Here is a 20035-nt window from a genome sequence, read left to right as displayed (position 1 = left end):
GAACCACGGACCTTGTGGTTCAAGCTGACTTTACTACATCAGGACTTCACAAGGAAGAAACAGCAAAAAAGATTTAACACAGCTGTAGCAACAACGGGTTCAAACCTAACAGCAATTGTGAGGATGGCGCAGGGCCAGGCAGTGTTTCATTCTGTAGCGCCCGGGGTCGCTGAATCGGAACCCACTCGGCAACACCTAACAACAACAGATACCTAACAACAACACAAGGATAAGATAAGATCACAAGGAGTCATGGGCCTTCCCCTAGAGCCAATAAAGACTACCCCTGAATTGGACTTCTGGCCTCTTGAACTATCAGAAAATAAATTGTGGTTTGTTTTTTTTCTCCTTAAGCCATCCTGGTATGGCGCTGCGGGCTAATGCGCTGGACTGCAAAGTCAGTTTGAACCACAGGGTTGCCAGCTCAAGCTCACCAGTCGCTCCTAGAAACCCTATACAGGGTCTCTATGAGTTGAAACCAACTCAACTGCACTTAACAACAAGTGGTATTTCTGTTATAATAGCAGTTGGTAATTAAGACAACCAGGATTCGAACCCAGTCACCTGATACCAAATTCTATGCACTTGTCAAAATCCTAGGTTGTCTTTCTCCCAAGTGATATAGTCCAAACCCTAGGTTTCTGTGTTTTGTATTTGTTCATCTATTAAAACTTTTGATAGGACAAAATGCTGCAACTAATAGCTAAAATGAGAGTTGAAGATTATCAGGGATTTCAATTATCCTGCCTATCTCTGACCTCCATTACCAAGGATAATCAGAAGCTAGCTCTAGTCATTTTCTGAAACTTTCATTAATTTTAAATAAATTTATACAATGTCATTTTTTTCCCCTTACTCAAATTAAAACGTCCTTGTCTTTTCAGTTTCTCATTACAGGCAAATCCCTTGCATCTCTTGAAGACTGTTGTTTTTCTCCGGATCCTTTGTATTTCTGCTTTGTTTTCTTTGCAATGAAAGGATCCAATGCCGAATTCTGATTTTAAGGTGAAGTCATAACATCAATGTATATCATTAAAATGTTTTATTATAATTACAGAAATAGTCAATGCTAAATTATGTGCACTATATTATTTTCTGCATCATTCTTTATTCCATTCTCAAAGTTAATACAGCCTATTATATCTCATTCATTCTTCTGAGTGCTGCTGCACAGTGAGCAGATGTCTTCATTGAGCAATCCACAATGAATCCAAGATCTTTTTCCTGAGCACTTACAAGTAGAGTAATTCAGAGCCCATCAGTGAGTCTGAGCTGTTTCAATTGTTCCTTCCAGTGTACATTAGCTTGCACTTGTCTACATAAAATTTCAAAGAATCATAGATATTAGAGATGGAAAAGACTAGTTCGTTTATCAAGCCTACCCAGTCTGCCAGCAAAAGCAAGCAAAGGAAGTCATTCTATCAGTCCATATTATTTTAATGATGCTTGCTACTGCAGTCCTGGTGTGGCTCTGTGGGTTAATCTGCAGAATTGCAACATCAGTATGAACCACAAGGTTGAAGGTTCAAGCTTACCAGCTACTCAGTGGAAATCCTATACAGGGTCACTATGAGTTGGAACCGACTCAATGGCACTTCACAACAACAATTCATAATTATTACTTATATGTTGTGGCCTCTTTCACCCTAAAATCAGTTAATCTTTATTTTTTAAAGCAATGCTCCTATTCCAAAAGGGAACTGGGGTTCAGATAGTAATATGACCATGCCTAACACCAATCCAATGAAGTCAAGAATTCAGTTTAGTTCAGTTCAGTTCAATTAACATCTTTGAGCACCAACCACCTGTAAGTCATGGATGCTGTAGGGTGCTCGGGGGGAGGGGAGGCAGTGGTGAACAGAACTGGGATCTCTGTCTTCTGTTTATCACACGCTAAAGGGTTTGTGAAAGCAAGCACATATAGCTAGTATGATTACTCTAGAAAAAGTACAATTTGGAAACCATGGGGCTGGACAGATTCTCGGGCTCTAGGAATTGAGAAAGACTTTGTAAGAAAAGTGACATTTGAGCCCAGTCTTGAAGGAAGTATAAACATAATGTTCATTGATAAAGGTTGAGGGAAAAAAAATGGGTAAAGAAACCCACCAAACCAAACCAAAAAACCTCCTTAGTTGGGTTCCTAGCTTACTGGGTGAAGACCAGTATGATGCGTACACATTTTCACTGCACGTGGATACAGTTCCTGTGCAGCAGATGCATATCTGGCCTCTTTAAAAGGGGTTAGGATGTGGACATTTTGTTTAATATATACCAGCAAGGAGAGACCAATAAAGTTTGAATCAACAATCAGTACAGGCAGACATCATGAGTATACTTATGGAGGACAAGACAGCAAGACAGAATGTTTTAAATTAGGACTATGTTTGAAAAAAAAAAAATCCATGAAAAATCCAAAAATCTCCACTACCACTCTGTAAGAAAAACTGGGAATTGAAACTACAGATTAGATCTCTAATCAAAGACTACACAAATGACCCTCTGCCAGCATGTTCCATAGACTCCCATTGACCTGGAGATGAGAGAGAAGAGGAAGGGCTGGTAGGTCGAAAGTGTGGTGAGACCTGGGGAAATCTGAGCCCATGGACAAGGACATAGTCACATAGGGATAGAGCTGAGAGTGAAGCATCCAGTTGATACAAAGCGAGGGCAGATGCACAAGAACATCTAAGTTTTCAGACAGTACTCATTTGACCTAGCCTTGATGGCTTGACAATCAGAACTCGACTAGAGGAAAATAAAAAAGAAAACAATTTTTGATAAAAGAAACGAGGGTAAATTGCTACAATTTGATGAACTTGATTTATATTCATGGCGGTAGTAGCTCAAAATACCAACAGAGGGGGAAGGAGTCGTCACATTAAGTATCAGTGCTATCCCCTCTGTATACAGGGTAGATAGGGACAGTCAACTTAGACATTTGTTGTTGTTGTTGTTAAAGTGCCGTCGAGTCGGTTCCGACCCATAGCGACCCTGTACAGGGTTTCCGAGGGTGTAAATCTTTACGGGAGCAGAACGCCTCACATTAGCTACCAAAAATGAGGGGGCAATAAAGGCATGAAGTGACTGGCTTATAAGTTTTCAAGAGGGAGTTTAGTTTATGAGTGTGTGGGGGAAGATAGAGTCCCCACTGAATAGTTTTCATCTTTTCTAGATGGGTCTGGTAAAAAGAGATGGGAATAAGATTCTTATGATTCAATATTGAGTAATTGTTATCATGACTAATTGTGATTGTCACAACTGTAAAGGTAGAAATTTTGTAACAAAAACAGGGGAGTAGTTAATCTTACAGTTTAGAAACAGAGGACCCTAGGACCATCAAGGGAGAAGAGTACAAGTGGAATGCGGGACTTTATCCAGAGAAGCAGTGACACCAGAGATGGAGGCAGAGATGGGGACATGGAGAGAGGGAGCAGCTGAGGACTTTAGATCCATGGAAAGAGAGAGACTGAGAGTTGGTAGCCAGGAGGCTGACTTGATGAATGTGCCCTTTGCTTGTTTAAATTATTATATATACCTGAGTGTTAAAAAAAAAAAAAGAGCTAAAATAGAGAAAAATACTGTTACTTATGGTATATGTTGTTGTTGTTGTTATGTGCCGTGGAGTCGGTTCTGACTCATAGTGACCCTGCACAGGGTTTCCGAGGCTGTTAATCTTTACGGGAGCAGAACGCCTCATCTTTCTCCCGCAGAGCAGCTGGTAGTTTCGAACTGCTGACCTTGTAGTTCACAGCCTGATTCGTAACCACTACGCTACCAGAGGGGATTATAATCATTGTAATGAAGCCAAGTATATGATTTGTTGAATGTAAAACTGATGATGTGCCCTGTAAACTTTCATTCAATTCATAATAAAAACTTTAAAAAAATGAACCTCTGCTAGTACCTTAGTACTATTTAGTACCACAGAAGATGGCAGAGTCCTAGTGTGGCACTGCAGGTTAATGTGCAAGACAGCAAGGTCGGTGTGAACCACCAGCCATTCCTCAGAAACCCTATACAGGGTCACTGTGAGTCGGAACTGACTTGAGGGCACTAAACAGCAAAAACAATAAAGATAGCACAGTACTGACCCAGTGCAACATTTGGTCACTCTGGAGATCTGGAGATCCTTTTTGGATTGCTGGACAACTCTATTCTCTCAACCTAGGATGTCTGAAACAAAGTATTCCATTTTCTGACTTCTTCCATAGAAATCTGTTTAGTGCAGACTAGAAAAATGCCAAAGTATTCTTATCATTGGTACGAGTAGATGCTTCTCCACTTGCACTAAAAAAAGCAAAACCTTATCTTTGAAAACACCATTATAGACTACCTTAATATTTAGTTACTTTATACTACCCTTTATGAAGCCATTGATGTGAAGAAAAAGCAAAGAACAGACTCATGGCACTTCCTTATTCATCCCCCAAGATCCATTGCAAATGTCATCTCTTGCATGACCATTCCCTTCCACCACCATTCTCTTCATCAGCAAACAAACTGTGCTTTTCTAACAACTGCAGTTCTTTGATTCATCACTACATACTTGACAATTAGTTGTGTGAGCCTCTGTCTCCCTCCACCAGAATGAAAGCACCTTAAGGGCAGGGATTCAGCCTTACTCATCTTGCATTCCCGTAACACCAAGCTCATTTTTCATTGCCTGATAGACAAAAGATATTTAACACGTTTATTAAATGATTTCATTAGTTCTCAGAAATTTATTTTTGACACACTTTAATTATTAATTTTTTCTTCTGGTTATAAAATACATAATAAGGTTTCTGCCTCCCAAGTAGCTGAGTATTCTTATTTATCCTCAACTTGGTCTCCAATTCCAGGATTGTACTGGCTTCTTTATGGAGTCCTGGTGTGGTGTTGTAGGTTAATGTGCCAGACTGCAAAGCTGTTTGAACTGCAAGACTGGCAGTTCAAGCTCACCAACTCAATGGCATTTAACAACAACAACAACTACTTGCTTCTTTAATTTGTACCAAAACCTGTCCCTGTCTGTTTAATTCTGGTGCCCAGATTCAAGTGCCATTATAAGTGCATGCCTTCATTCAACTAACACATATCTGTGGCAGTGGGCTAAACAAGTACAGTCCTTAAGACCTGAATCTTGATTCTGTCCTTAACAACTATGTGACTTTGGAAAATCTTTGAAGCCAGACCAACCTGAGTTCAGATAGACTCAAACTCTGATTGTCACTTATTAGTTAGTTGTACGACTTTGGGCAAGTTAAACTCTCAATCATAGTTTCCTCAACTGTGAGATAAATATATTAACAGCACCTACCTCAGGAGTCCTGGTGTGGTGCTGTGGGCTAATGCGTCAGACTGCAAAGTCATTTGAACTGCAAGGTCAGTGGTTCAAGCTCACCAGCTGCTCCTCAGAAACCCTATACAGGGTTGCTATTGGTCAGAACTGACTTGATGGCACTTAACAACAACAACAACATCTCAGATTGAAGGAGCCCTGTTGGAGTCATAGGTTAAGCATCAGGTTGCTAACTACAAAGTTGGCAGTTCAAACCCATCATCTGCTCCATGGGAGAAAGACAAGGCTGTCTACTTTCACAAAGATTTTCAGGCTCAGAAACTCTATGGAACAGTTCTACTGTGTCAGTATGAATTTGGACCAACTGGATGGCAGCGTTGCTATGTTTATTTTTTTAATCTTGGATTGAAATGACATAATGCATGAAAAAGTTGAACTCACGTTTTCATCATGCATGTAGCAAAACTCAATGAACCATTATCATTCCTCAGTGGAAATAATAATACAAGTAAGTCTTTGAGGATTGTTCTAAGGAACCAGCGCTATAACAAGTGGAGTTTTACCTGGTACATTGTTTAGTTGCTGTTCCCTTCCTTCCTAGTGCTGAAATAATTGTCACCTGTTACATAGCAGGCAATGTGTAACATCACTTAAAATACATTATCTCATCTAATTTAATTCTTTTAACAAGCTATTGAAATAATAATTATCTCTATTTTACAGATCAGTAATTTGAGCTTCAGAAAGAATAAATAACTTGCCCAAGGTTATGTAACTAGTTTGTGACAGTTTGTTTTAGAAGCTACAGATAAGAAGGACCAAGCATAAAACAGGAAAGTATAGGAAGACGTATAGACTAGGGTTTCTGCCTCCCAAGGAACCGAATATTCCTATTTGTCCTCACCGTAGTTCCCAACTCAAGGGTGTGCTTGCTTTTTGAATTAGCCTCTGGGACCCATGTCAATAGATTCTCTTATAAGAATCCACTTATTCTTGCTTTGCAAAAAAGATGCATGAAGTGATGTCAGTAATCTAAGAACTCTCTAATATACTTCCCTCTCCCAATTTATTTCCTTGTTATGAATATGCTACTTCTTCCCATGGTCTTCATATCTCAGTTATACCAACTGTCATCCATGATAGATTTTAATTTTTAATAATCTGGTTATCCATAATTTCCTACCCTTCTATACCTGAGTTAATATTGGTGGTGGTTGTTATATGCCATGGAATCGGTTCCGAATCATAGTGACCCTGCATAGGGTTTCCAAGGCTGTAAATCTTTATGGGAGTAGATAGCCTCATGTTTCTCCCATGGAACAGCTGGTAGTTTTGAACTGCTGACCTTGAGGTTAGCAGCCCGACTCAAGACTTATATTAGACATACCAAATACAGTCATTGCCAGCTACATGGAAGGAAAGATGGCCCTTACGTAGTCCGTATCTTTTTATCTTTTATTCTATCTCTACCCACCTTCCTTTCCCACAGCCACATGGGCTAGAGGTGAGCTTCCGACCCTTGGGCAACTCAATGATAGATGAGATAGGAACCTATAAGACATAGCAATGAAAAGTCAAGTAGTTATTGGATTCTTTCTTGGGAATCTGAAGTAGGTAATTCTGAGAGAATGAAAAGGAGCCTGTGGTACACTGGTTAAAGACTATAAGGACAGAAGCCACGAAAAACAAACAAACAAACAAAAACAACCCAGAGCCTTAAAAGAAATGGAAAAACTAATCACCAACAAACATTGTATGAGACTACTATTAAGCAGGAATCCTGGTGTAGTGCTGCAGGATAAGCACTGGACCACAAGGTCAGTTTGAATTGCAAGGTTGACAGTTCAAATCTACCAGCTGCTCCTTGGAAACCCTATACAGGATTACTATGAATCAGAATCGACTCAAAGGCACTAAACAACAACTATTATAAAAAGTCAAAAAAAGGTTTTCACACTAAAATAAACATTATTTGATGGTTATCAAGGGTGGGAGAGGGAAGGAGGGCAACTTACTAGCTAGAAGGTAAGCACATGTTAACTTGAGTGCAAGGGAAAGTACTATACAATAAGAGGGAGGGAGATCAGCAGAAATAATGGAGGCAGGGGGAAGACAGAGGGAGGAATGCAACAGGGAAGGGCAACAGAGGTAGGTACTGTTACATACACGTCATCCTGCAATAACACTGACCTATGAGTAGAGTCTGTACGTAGACCAAGAGGCAGTTGTTAGAACAGAACAAGGCGATACTGAATGGTTTAAAATCAAGAGGGGTGTGCGCCAGAGCGATATTCTTTCACCATACGTATTCAATCTATATGCTGAACAAATACTTTGAGAAGGTGTATTATATGAAGAATGTGGCATCAGGATTGGAGGAAAACTCATTAACAACTTGTGATATACAGATGATACAACCTTGCTTGTTGAAAACCAAGAGGACTTAAAATATTTACTGATGAAGATCAAAATCTTCCAGTATGGATTGCACTGCAATGTAAAGAAAACAAAAATACTCACAACTGGACCAATAAATAGCATCATGATAAATGGAGAAAAGATTGAAGTTGTCAAAGACTTCATTTTGCTTGGATCCACAATCAACAATCTTGGAAGCAGCAATCAAGAAATCAAATGACACACTGAGTTAGGCAAATCTGGTGCACAAGACCTATTTAAAGTGTTCAAGAGCAAAGATATCAGTTTGAGGACTAAGGTGTACCTGATCAAGGCCATGGTATTTTCAATTGCCTCATATGCATTTGAAATTTGGACAATGAATGAGAAAGACTATAGAAGAATTGATGCGTTTGAGTTATAACGTTGGAGAATACTGAAAATACCATTGACTACCAGAACAAACAAATCTGTGTTTTAAAAAGTACAGCCAGACTGTTCCTTGTAAGTCAGGATGGCGAACAGACATGTTATCTGGAGGGACCAGTCTCTGGTGAATAACATCATGCTTGGTCAAGTGAAGGGATCAGTGAAAAGGAGGAAAGCCCCCATGAGATGCATTGGCATAGTGGCAGCAGCAATGGGCTGAAGTATAACAACAATTATGAGGCTTGCACAGAGAGAGGCTGTGTTTTGTTCTGACGTGCATACAGTTGCGATGAGTTGGAACCAACTCGACAGCACCTAACAACAGCTACATGAGGCGAAGCATGGATGGCAATGCAGGCTGAATGGCTGTGGGAGAGAAAGTGGGAATATATCCACAGACACATGCAGGTTTGACAGAGGATATTCGTATATTTACCTTTGCTGCAAATATAGACATAAATGTGTTGGAACATACAGGAACAAAGTTATAAAAACTTCTCAGACATAAACGAACACCTGGGGCTCAGGACCATAGTCTCAGGGTACACCATGGCCAATTGGCATAACATAGTCCACAAACACAATGTTCTACATCCTACTTTGGTGAGTAGTGACTATGATCTTAAAAGCTCGTGAGCAGCCATGTAAGGTACAACTATTGGTCTCTCCCTGCCCAGACGAAAGAAGAGTGAAGAAACTCAAAGGTACAGGGAAACAATTAATCCAATGGGCTAATGGACCACACAAACATCAATCTTCATGAACCTGTGCTCAGAAGAACTAGATGGTGCCCAGTTCTACTATTAACTGTTTTCAAAGGGATCACATGAGAAAGTCCTGGAGAGAAGTAGGAGAAAACTGTGGGACAAGACTCAAAAATCATTAAAAAAAAAAAAAAAAGACCAGGCTTATTGGTCCAACAGAGACTGATAGGACCCCGAGATTATGGCCCTTAGTCACCCCTCAGATGTAGAAATGAGCTTGCCCCATGGCTCAATTTTCAGTCAAACAACAGATCTCTAAGGGAAATGAATGATAACACTATGGAGGTACAAAGTACGCATACCTTAAAATAATCAAGCTTTGGGCTAAAAATTAATGACATGAAACAAACATATATGAATTGTTAAATGGAAAACTGATTTTCACTGTAAACCGTCACCCAATTCACAATAAAATTTAAAAGGAACCAAAAAAAAGTAAAAGAAAAGTCTGAGTGGAGAGGGAAGTGCTCTGGACATGGGCAGGTCAAAGTTGTGAGGAACTAAAAACTATTGTTGTTGTTACGTGCTGTTGAGTCAGATCCTACACACACCAACCCTATATAGAGTTTCCAAGGAGCAGCTGGTGAGTTTGAACCACTGACCTTGAGGTTCAAATTGACTTTGTGATCCAGGGCTTATCCTATAGCGTGTAAAAACTATGAGAATGAGAGCGGTTGCTCATAACAAAGCTAGAAGACTAAACTGTTGGTGCTGTATGCTGCTGAGTCAAGTCCGACTCATAGCAGCCCTGTATTACAGAAGAGAACTGCCCCATAGAGTTTCCTAGGCTGCATGTTTATAGGAACACATTGCCATGTAGTTGCTGGTTAGATCAAACCACCAATCTTATGGTTAGCAGCCAAGCATTTACCCATGTTGCCACCATGGCTCTTCAGAAGACTAAACTAGCGAATAGCAAAAGGAACCTGAGTAAAGTGAAGACACAGTGAGGAAAGAGATCGATAAGAGAGGAGGCTGTCTCCAGACCTGCTTTGGTGCTTGAAAGGTTTTCAGTTTCCATCTAGAGCATCTTCACAATGTGTGCCCCTTTTCTTGAGGGAGTCAGCTCTTTGTAACCAGAAGGCTTTTCTTGAGGGTTCATCACCTAAATGCTTTTGTCAGAAGATGATGGTTAAATCCTATTGTTTCCTTATCTGTCTCTGTCACAATTACATATTTCTGTAAGTCAAGAATCACCTTATGACCCTCTAATTGTGCAGACTGCTTCAAAGGACTCTTTTATTTTCATTCTTTCTGAGATAGAAGACACTTCTCTTCTTTACAAAAAGCAGTTACCATGGCATTTATCCCAATGCATGATGATGATACCATGTGTGCCAGAGTAGAGCTGTGCTCCATAGGATTCCCCATGACTGATCACCACCTTCCCCTTGCCCCCAGAAGTAGATCCAGCCTTTCTTCCAAGGTGCTTTTATATGGACTCGAACCTCCAGTGTTTTGGACAGCAGCCAAGCGCTTAACCATTTGTACCACCCATGGACTCTCCTCCTAGAACTACTTGCTGCTATTGTTGGTAGGTGTTGTTGAGTTGATTTTCAACTTGTGACTCATGTGACAAGAGTAGGCCATAATCTGAACATCACCAAATAGTTCTGCTAGATGGTAAGATGAACAAACTTTAGCAACTCATTTGTAATCTGTGATTCTTTGACATAAAAAGATAAAGTCTTAATAAGGGAACTACAAGGGCCAATAGGAAACATAACAAACAGAAGCTTTAGGGGAAAAAAAGATGGCCTTAAAAAAAAAATGGAGGATTCAGCAGTATGTAAACTACTTATTATGAATATATAATTTATGTTTTGAGTCAGAGTTAAAGAGTGAATGTCCAGTTACAAGAAATTTCCATTTCTTTTATGTGGGATGAAAGGTCACACATTTTAAGATTTTTTTTTACCTTTTTATATTTTACCTGTCTTTGTATTTAGCTAAATTTACTGATAAGCTGTATTTCAATATACTCAATAAATTTCAACAGCATTTACTGACTGCCTACACTGTTCCACTCTCTGCTAGGTGAGGAGAGTATAAACAAACCCCAACCCTTGAGGAGATCACAGTCTACAAGAGAAGGCAAACAATTCCAGTACAATGTGACAGGGACCATGTAAGTTCACAACCAACCCAGTGGGTGGTGGAGTAGGGATTGGGGGTTTGGGTCTGGGAAGCTTCCCAGAAGAAATGCTCAGAATGAGTCTAGAAGGAGCCGTGGGAGATGAGTCGGCAAAGATACGGCAGAATCACATTCCAGGTAAAGGTAAAGTACTGGCACAGAACCTGAAAAGCCTGCATTCTTTAGATTCACTCAAAAAAATCAAACTCACTGCCATCGAGTCAATTCCAACTCATACCTCAGACCTAAAGTAAAATTTCGCTCTTCAAAACAGAGCTTGAAAACGTCCTCTCTGGTTCAACTCCCTGGTGAGAGTTGGCATTTCCACCATAGATATACTGAATTAGAATCTACAGTTTAACAAGATCCCTAGATGATTCTTATAGATCCCCAGGTGATTCTTATATGTACGTCTTGACGTGATTCAAAGCCCTGCCTCAAGTATATACAAGCCGCAAGGACAATAGAAAGTGGTCTGGACTGTAGGATCAGCACTGGACCGCTAACCAAAAAGTCGGCAGTTCAAGCCTACCAGCCGCTCCTTAGAAACTCGATACAGGGTCACTATGTGTCAGAATCGACTTGACAACAGACAAGATAAGGAGTCCCTGTAAGATAAACACTTGGAGTCCTGGTATGGTACTGTAGGATAAGCACTAGATTGCTAACCACAAAATAGGTGGTTCATACCTATCAGCTGCTCCTTGGATACCCTATATAAGGTGGCTATGAGTTAAGACTAACTTGATGGCACTTAACACCAACAACTGCAAGATTGGAGGTTCAAACCTACCACCATCAACGAGGGAGAAAGATGAGGTTTTCTGTTCCCATAAAGATGAGCAATCTCTAAAACCCAATATAAGGTCGCTGTGATTGGAATAGACTTGATCGTAGTAGTTTTTCAGTTTGGTTCAGACAAGCTAAAAGTCCTGGTGGTGCACTGATTAAGTTTGACTGCTTAATTAATTAACCGAACTGGTTGGTGGTTCAAATCCACCAGCAGCTCAGTGGGAGAAAGATGTGACACTTGGCTTCTATAAAGGTTTACAGCCTTGGGAATTCTATGGGACAGTTGTACTCTGTCAGAATTGACTTGAGGGCGATGGCTTTGATTTTGGTTTTAGACAAGATAAAGCTGCCTCGGTGTTTACAAGTTTCTCTTTTGAGCAAATGATTGCTCAGTTTCTTTCAACTGCCATTAATGATAATTTTGAGTTTACTTTTCAGGAAAAAGAGTGATTATGGGTTTTATGAAAATCGCTAAAGCTCTCCAAAGCTTTATCTAGTGGCATTTTGAATCTTTAAGCGATTAACATAAAAAGACATTTGGTAATTATTTAGATCATCAAAAATTAGATCAGCAATAACAGAATATGCTTTTCTTTTCCTTTATTGTATCTTGCACTCAACAACACCCAAACATCTCACATATTTCTACTGAGGACATGAGTACATTCTAAAAAGCTTTCTGGTATAGCTACTTTTCAGGATTATTATATAAGTTAGGCAAGGTAACAAGCATTGTTAGGTATGTTAAGTAAAAAGGAAAAACGTGAGACAAATCCTCTTCTCAGATTTGGAAGAAATTATATATCATGCATTCTTTCTCTTTTCTTATTTTTTTTTTAAGATGTTAAAACTTAAGACCAAATCAAAATGAGTCAGTGGTTTACTAACAGTTAAAAAAAGACTTGGAATTAGTCTCCTTGCTACAAACAAGAAGACATTCCTAAAACATGGTACGAGAACTTACTCGGGGGTTCTAAAAATTGCATTAAGATCAACTATGTAAAAATTCTTAAATTATGTCTTTTCAAATGTTTAGTCAATTTCCAATGAATAGTGCTTGCAATTGCTCATAGAAAACACGATTAATGAAAACATCAGTCACTCTACTCCCTCAATCCCACCTTCAGCCACATTTCAGATGCAGTTTATTACTCATTATCTGAAAGGTATAATATATACTGTGCACACACACACAGCATGAACACATATATAACAGACCAGCACGTCTTCAGCAATATCTTTGAGGAGTTGCATAGCCTAAAGATTGCCAATATTCCTTTGAGCCCCCCAAACACAGAGTTAAACACATAACATATATCATCAGCACTACAGTTCCTTAAACTGTTCCTTTGTGTCCTGAAAACAACATGTGAGCATAATACAAAAAAGAACAGTAGAATTTCTATGAAAAAGCATGTGAGAATGGCAAAGCTAAAAGATGTACCCAGTGCCCGTCCATTTTAAATTCATACTTATTATACAGAAAGACATGCATTCAAAACAGCCTATTCTTTTGAAAATGGTTCTTCGCCTCCTTGCACATGTGCCCCGCATGCGGACTGGCATATTCTCTTAAAATCCATAAATTAAACCCTCACTTTTTCATATTATGCTAGTTTCACTTGAAAGTGTCAACATAGTTCACATGGTGAATGTATAGGAATGAATCCTACCAACCCACAAAATCCACCACATTTACCCTTTGATAACCATAGTTCTTGAGTTGAACCTCAAATAACATGACTAAACGACCAAATTCAAGAAAAATTCTATTCATGGAAACAAAGAAATGCTGAATAGCAGAGCTAGAAGAAATGGTAGATAGTTTAATCTAATTCCAGCATTTTAAATGATGTTTGGAGAAGTGGAGTGGGGGAGCCTTAAGTGACAGACTGGCAAAAGCAAAAGGAAATTCTGGTCCAATGCACTTAAAAAAAACAACCCACCACTACAAAGATGTAATTGTTAGTTAGAATTGTGTATCCCCTCCCCTCCCCCACTTTGTTTTCTTTCTTTCTTTTTTTTAATTTTTTTATTTAACTGAATCTCTAAATTCTAATCTGAAAACATGGGGACAGGATGGCAAAAATGAGGCAATTATTTAAATGCCAGGTCAATGCCTTACCTTTCACCTAAATTATTTTTATTACCTCAGTTCTCTGGTTCTTGTCTCTCACAGAGATTCGGCCTACAGAAAATTTAATCAGCTAGTCATCTCTTGGAATCCCGGTGTGGCGCTGCAGGTTAATGTGCTGGACTGCAAAGTTGGTTTGAACTGCAAGTTCACCAGCTGCTCCTTGAAAACTCTATACAGGGTTGCTATGGGTTGGAACTGACTTGACAGCACTTAACAATAACAACTGTCATCTCTTATTTTCTTGAGCCCTTGGGTAAATCATATAACCTTACTCAAACATAACAAGAATGGCAATATTATCTAAGGCAGGGTTGTTATAAGAGAAGACTGTTGCTGTTGTTATGTGCCGTGAAGTTGGTTCCGACTCATAGCGACCCTGTACAGGGTTTCTGAGGCTGTAAGTCTTTACAGGCGCAGAAAGCTTCATCTTTCACCTGCGGAACATCTGGTAGTTTCGAACTGCTGACTGTGAGATTAGCAGCCCCATTCTTAACCACTACACTACCAGAGCTCTTTAAGAGAAGACTAAATAGGTAATATTTTAGAATGTATTAAGATATCAAGGTTTCAAAGAAATAGAGAAAATTTCCATTTTACGTCTTATATATTTGTGGATCCTCATGTAACGCTGTATGGTAAACTTAGCACTGGACTGCTAACCACAAAGTTCAAACCCACCAGATGCGCCTCAGAAACCCTATATAGGCTCTCTGAGTCGGAACCAACAACTCTGCCACACTTAACAACAACAACAATATATTTTGGGGTGAGGGGAAACAGATTCTCCTTCAATAAAGCCACATGTAAAAAGAGTGTGCATTTGTAACTAGTAAGTGTTTGGAATGTCCTGCACCTTTCATTGTTTTCTCTTCAGGAGGACTAGAGATTCTAGCATTTTTATTTGTAAACGGTACCTACATGTCATCCCATTCCTCCTCTTTTTCCCCTCAGAGTTAAAGGTGACCTGGGTCACTGCTGTCTGGCTCCACAGTTCTTTCAAATCTCTGCCCCCACCAGATCCTTCTTTTATTCACTTCCTCCTCTCCCACTGAAACTACACTCCTCTTTTTGGATTACTTTTCCAATGCCAACTCAGCTAGCCTCCCCCATAGGCATCTTTCATGTGAGTAACATTTGGGGGGGGGGGGTGGAATGTGTGAAAAAGTGATCAAAGATTTATAAATAAAGTGGATATCTACCTTGCCTATTAGAAGGCACTGGTCACCAAAGCCAAATGCAGACCAAGGCCAGCTCAGAATTGGTCCATCACTATAACGTGAGCAGGGTACATCCCTGCATAACTTTTGGGTGCCTAGAAATGACTCTGATTTTGCTCATTGCATGACTTAACCATACACCATGTGTGGGTTCCAAAGGTGTAGGCACTAAACCTGTGATTTATGTGTGGGTGAGCATGTCTGTCTTCTTTTTAAACTACTAAATTAATCTTTAAAAAAAAGAAAGATGGATTGACACCCCTAGAGACAAAACTCCTCTGAGTAATAGAGTAAAACACAATGTAGGAAAAGGTGATACAGTCATTAATACAAATCTGCCTCCATGAAAATGACTGATACTTCAATCACATATTCTCTCCAAGGAAGATCACACATAGGAGAGCAAGAAAGGTGATCCTACCTTTGATAGCATTAGACCAGTAAGATTTTAATAATCCAACTAAAATGGGCACAGTTGAAGAGATTTTTTGTTTTGTTTCCCCCCGATCCTTTATATATAGATACGTCTACCTTTTGGAAGGGGAAAGAGATATCATTTCGTTATCTTATTGTCTTTAGAATTCCAAGATGACAGTGACAATGGTGAAGTTTCCTACAGCTAAGTGTTTAGTATGAACTGAACTAACCATGGAGTAAGTAAAGTGAGACAGGAACCTCATTAACATGTCTCCTCCAACACCCATTGGGGTTTAAGCGAATGCAGAGGCTACAGCTACTGTGAATTACTCTGATACTGACAGTTATAAAGGCTGGCTTACAACAAATGTGAAGTTATTTAATAGTACCAGTAGAAAGGGTTAGCAGACAGTACTTGTGTCTCTGCTGTACTCTGTACTAAGAGACAGAGAGTTTTAGACAGTCTTTGGAAATGCTGAGCTCTGTAAGTAGGAATGCTATTGGTGGAATGGGACAGTGTATGGGACAAGGGAAATTCAGCCACAAAAAACAATAACAGTTAGCTTATGTCCAGTTACAGACTTTAGATCAATACCTTATACAACTGTGTGTACTACCGCTGCATGCTGTTTAATATACATTGTTGTTGCTGTTAAGTGCCATCGAGTTGGTTCCAAATCATAGCAACCCTGTATAGGGTTTCTGAAGAGCAGCTGGTGCATTTGAACTGCCAACCCTGTGGTTTGCAGTCCAGTGGGGATCCTACAGTGCCAACATTATAATACTAATTTGTGTAACTATGAGGTTAAAGTCAATCAGACCACTGAGACTATAAACTCCCTGAGGACAGGGGGCACATCTGGCTTGTTTTTTCCCAACATTTGCAGTGCCCAGCAAAATGCCTATTGCATTGTAAATGTCCCCAAAATATTAATTGAATGGATGATTGAACACGTGAATAAACACATGCAAATTCATGTTTTGACAAGTGTTTGCTATGTTTGAGACATGTCATGACATTAGCAAAGCAAAGCACAGAGTATGCTGTCATAAGTCAGGACTGCAAGCAGAACCCAAAAGGTGCCTTTCTCTGACAGATCCAAGGGCTTGTTAGTGTTGTTAAGTATTATTCGGTAAGTTCTGACTCACAGCAACCCTATATAGGGTTTCCGAAGATCGGCAAAACTTGCAGTTCAAACCAACCTTGCAGTCCAGTGCTTATGCTACAGTGCCATTCCAGGATCCAAGAGCTAGGTACGTAAAATCAAGTGTGTTGCTGTTAAGTCAGTTCTGAACCATAACGACCCTATATAGGGTTTCCGTGGAGCAGCTGGATGATTTGAACCACCGACCTTTCAGTTCAAACTGACCTTGCGGTCCAGCACATTATCCTGCAGCGAGGTGAGATAAGGTGGCTGATCCTCAGGGCACTCTGAACCCATGGGTGTGGTCTGGATGTCACCATGGCTTCATTGAGCCCCCACCCCAAGACATTGCTTATCTTTCCTGTGTCTTTGTACCCTTATCCTGAACATGATGGATAACCTTTCACTTCAGTTGCTGTTCTGAAATTTTAACATCTTAGGAAGATATCTTGTCCCTGAAATCTTGCCAGAGACAAACCCTGGTAAAATCTTCCACCTACAAAGTGAAAGACAACTACGCTTCATGATGTGATGAAGTACAGCTCTGCTCCAATAAAACATTAAATGTAGGGTTGGGGACCTTCTTGTCGCCTTCTTAAAGTCTTTCCTTCATCATTTCCCACACCCAGAAGTCAGGTCCCCAGGTCTTTATGGGAAGAACGTCAAGTATTGTAACCTGCGCTGGTCTTTTGCTTCAATTTGTAACTATCACAGGAAATCAGTTTAGCAAACATTTGCAGTTAGAATGGAAGGAAGCACAGGCCCCCAGACTTTTACAGATTTCTTTTCTTTTTCCTTTTTTTTTTTTTTTTTTTGGACAAGTAGAGTCACAGAAAACCTAGAATTAGGTAAGAAAGCTAAATTCCCCCCAGAGAATTCTAAGAGTGCTACAACAGAGAACCTTGAAAACAATCACTGTGTGAAAACAGAAGAAAGGAAAGGAAATCCACAAATCTAAGAAAATAAGTCTACATTTTTTTCCTTAAAAGATTTTTTTTAAAAGATGAATATTAGGAACCAATGGGAGCCCTCTACTCCCACCTCTCAAGATGTCATTTTAAAAAGGCAAAGGGTTTTTATCCACAAAACCACCATTGAGTAAACAACCTTCACATTCTTAGCCTCACACAGAAAGTAAGCTATTTACTCTCTGATAAACAGCAATTGTAAATAAATCTCATTTAATCTCTAAAAGCCACAATAAAATCTTTAGCCTCCAAGGTAGAGTTTACAGATGTGTCTGCGTGCCCTGCCAGAGCCAGAAAATGCAAGGTCTTTGAATAAACTACTATAACAGGAGGCACATTTTCTCTTTTAAGCATCTTACATTGACCTTCTTTTTAAAAAAATATGTACAAGGGAGGAGGAAAGGGGAAAACCCAACCCCTCCCACCCCATTCTCTGTACAAATGGGCCAATAAATCTAAGGAAAAGACACAAGAGAAAAGGACAGAAGCCAACAGGTGGAAAAAGGCTTTTTTGTTTCCTTAGAAATGTTCAGACACTTGATCTGTGCTCCCCCGTCTATTTGTCTCAGGGTGTCTTTAATGATGGTTTTATTATTATTATGATGATGATGATCAAGAATAATGATAACACTTCTAGTTGGTGTTTGCACAGCCTTTCTAGCCGGGAATTTTCTCCAAACGTTTGACACAGTGATCTGTTCTCTTTTGCTAAATTCCAGGATGGCACGCAGCATCCTCAATCAGCTCTCTCGGTCTCGATGGTACAGATGGAGAAACGGAGGCACGACGCACCCGCACCCCACAACTCCTTTACAAGATCTATGACCAGAGAAATCCCAGACTGGAAAAGTTTCTGGATTGTCTTGCGGGCAGAGTTCTCTCGCTCTCCCTTCTTGCCTGCCACGCCGCTCCACCTCGGAGAGTCTGGGATCGGGTGGTAAGGATTGGGGTGCCTCCCCTTCACAACGAGGCATGCCAGGGCGGTGTGTGGGAAGTCCACACACAGACCCACGGGCGCACACGCACACACAAAGCTCGAGGCAATCGCTGCAATAACTCAGCAGAGCCCAGCCAGCCCGGCTCCGCCTGGGAATGCACAGCTCTGAGCTTGCAAGGCCGCCTAGGGCTCCGGGTTGGGGCTCCTCGGAGGGAGGGTTCTGCCCTGCTCTCCCTCTCTTTCAGGCTTTTCTCGCTCTCTCTTTTTTTCCCTCCCACCTCCTCCCACCCCTTCTCCCCCACCAACGCAGACCCACAGATCGTGTTACTGGGGTTCCCTCGAAAGAGGGGCCATCCCCAGCCCTGAGCGCCTTGAAAGACTTCCAGGGGCAAAGCAGGAGCGCCAATCGCAGGACCCCAGCGCTCCTCCTGAGCAGCGCAGGAATGAGACCCCCACTTCCAGGCACGGGAGAACAAGCCTGCCACAGAAGAAGGAATTGTTAGGGTGCTTACCTTTTTTATGAGGAGAAATTCTGGAGAATCATTTCAGAAACTGAGGGGGGAAAGTGAATGAAGACCAAAAAAAAAAACCCTTTTCCTGCAATCCCTGGCCTCCTGGTATCAAGACACTAGGACAACATCAAAGCAACTTAGGGGGAACACTTTAGGGGCCTATTGTCTGCTCTGGTCTGATCTGTTTTTCTTCTGCCTCCCCCTCTTGCTGCGGTGACACTTGGTACGGCCCAGGCATTCATGCCAAGTAGCTTTCACACATGGAAGCTTGTCTCAAGCAATTGCTGACAAGCCACAAACAAGACATTCTCCCTCCCTTCTACGTACCCCCCCCCCCCCCCTCCTCCTTTCTTCTGAATGCAAACTAAAACTCTCCAGTGACAGGCAGCTTCGCAGGCTTGGCCTAGCTGCGCACGCATACACACACACACATATATATACACACACACACACACAATCTCTCTCCCTCACACACACACACACACACACACACACACACACACACTCTTCCACACACAGTCTCTCCCACACACATTCACACACACACACACACACACACACACACACACACACACACACACACACACGCAAGCAGCTCAGCTAGTTGCTGCTGCACTGGTGGAGTTAAGAGACAGGAAAAAGCCCAGGCTGAGTTGGGGGCAGGGAGAGAAAGAGAGAGGGAGAGCGTGAGCTTTAGAGCCGCCTCCTGTGTCCTGGTAAAATGGCAGAAGAGAGGTGAACCCTTTGGAAAAACAGCAGTGGCCACACACGTGTGCACACATACACAGACACGCAGGCAATCTGAGCTCCAGGAAGAGGGAAATAAATGACCCGACAAAGGAAAAAGCAAAGTCCAATCAGCTTGGGGTTGAGGGAGCTGGGAGATAAGAGGGTGGGTGCACCCA

At 40.9% G+C, this 20035-nt stretch overlaps 1 protein-coding gene across 1 annotated transcript in view; it reads right to left on the bottom strand.

The window, feature by feature from the left end:
* Positions 1-19308, bottom strand: part of BCL9 (B-cell CLL/lymphoma 9) — a 136079-nt gene extending 116771 nt beyond the window's left edge. Inside the window, exon 1 of the mRNA XM_006861320.1 lies at positions 19131-19308. The gene's annotated coding sequence lies outside the window, so the exon portion shown is untranslated. The remainder of the gene's footprint in view (positions 1-19130) is intronic.
* Positions 19309-20035: the final 727 nt, after the last annotated feature.

The sequence above is a fragment of the Chrysochloris asiatica genome, unplaced genomic scaffold, assembly GCF_000296735.1.
Source record: "Chrysochloris asiatica unplaced genomic scaffold, ChrAsi1.0 scaffold00042, whole genome shotgun sequence".
Lineage (NCBI taxonomy): Eukaryota > Metazoa > Chordata > Mammalia > Afrosoricida > Chrysochloridae > Chrysochloris > Chrysochloris asiatica.
Note: the sequence above shows the minus strand (reverse complement) of the source record. Positions and strands in the feature narration are given on the sequence as shown.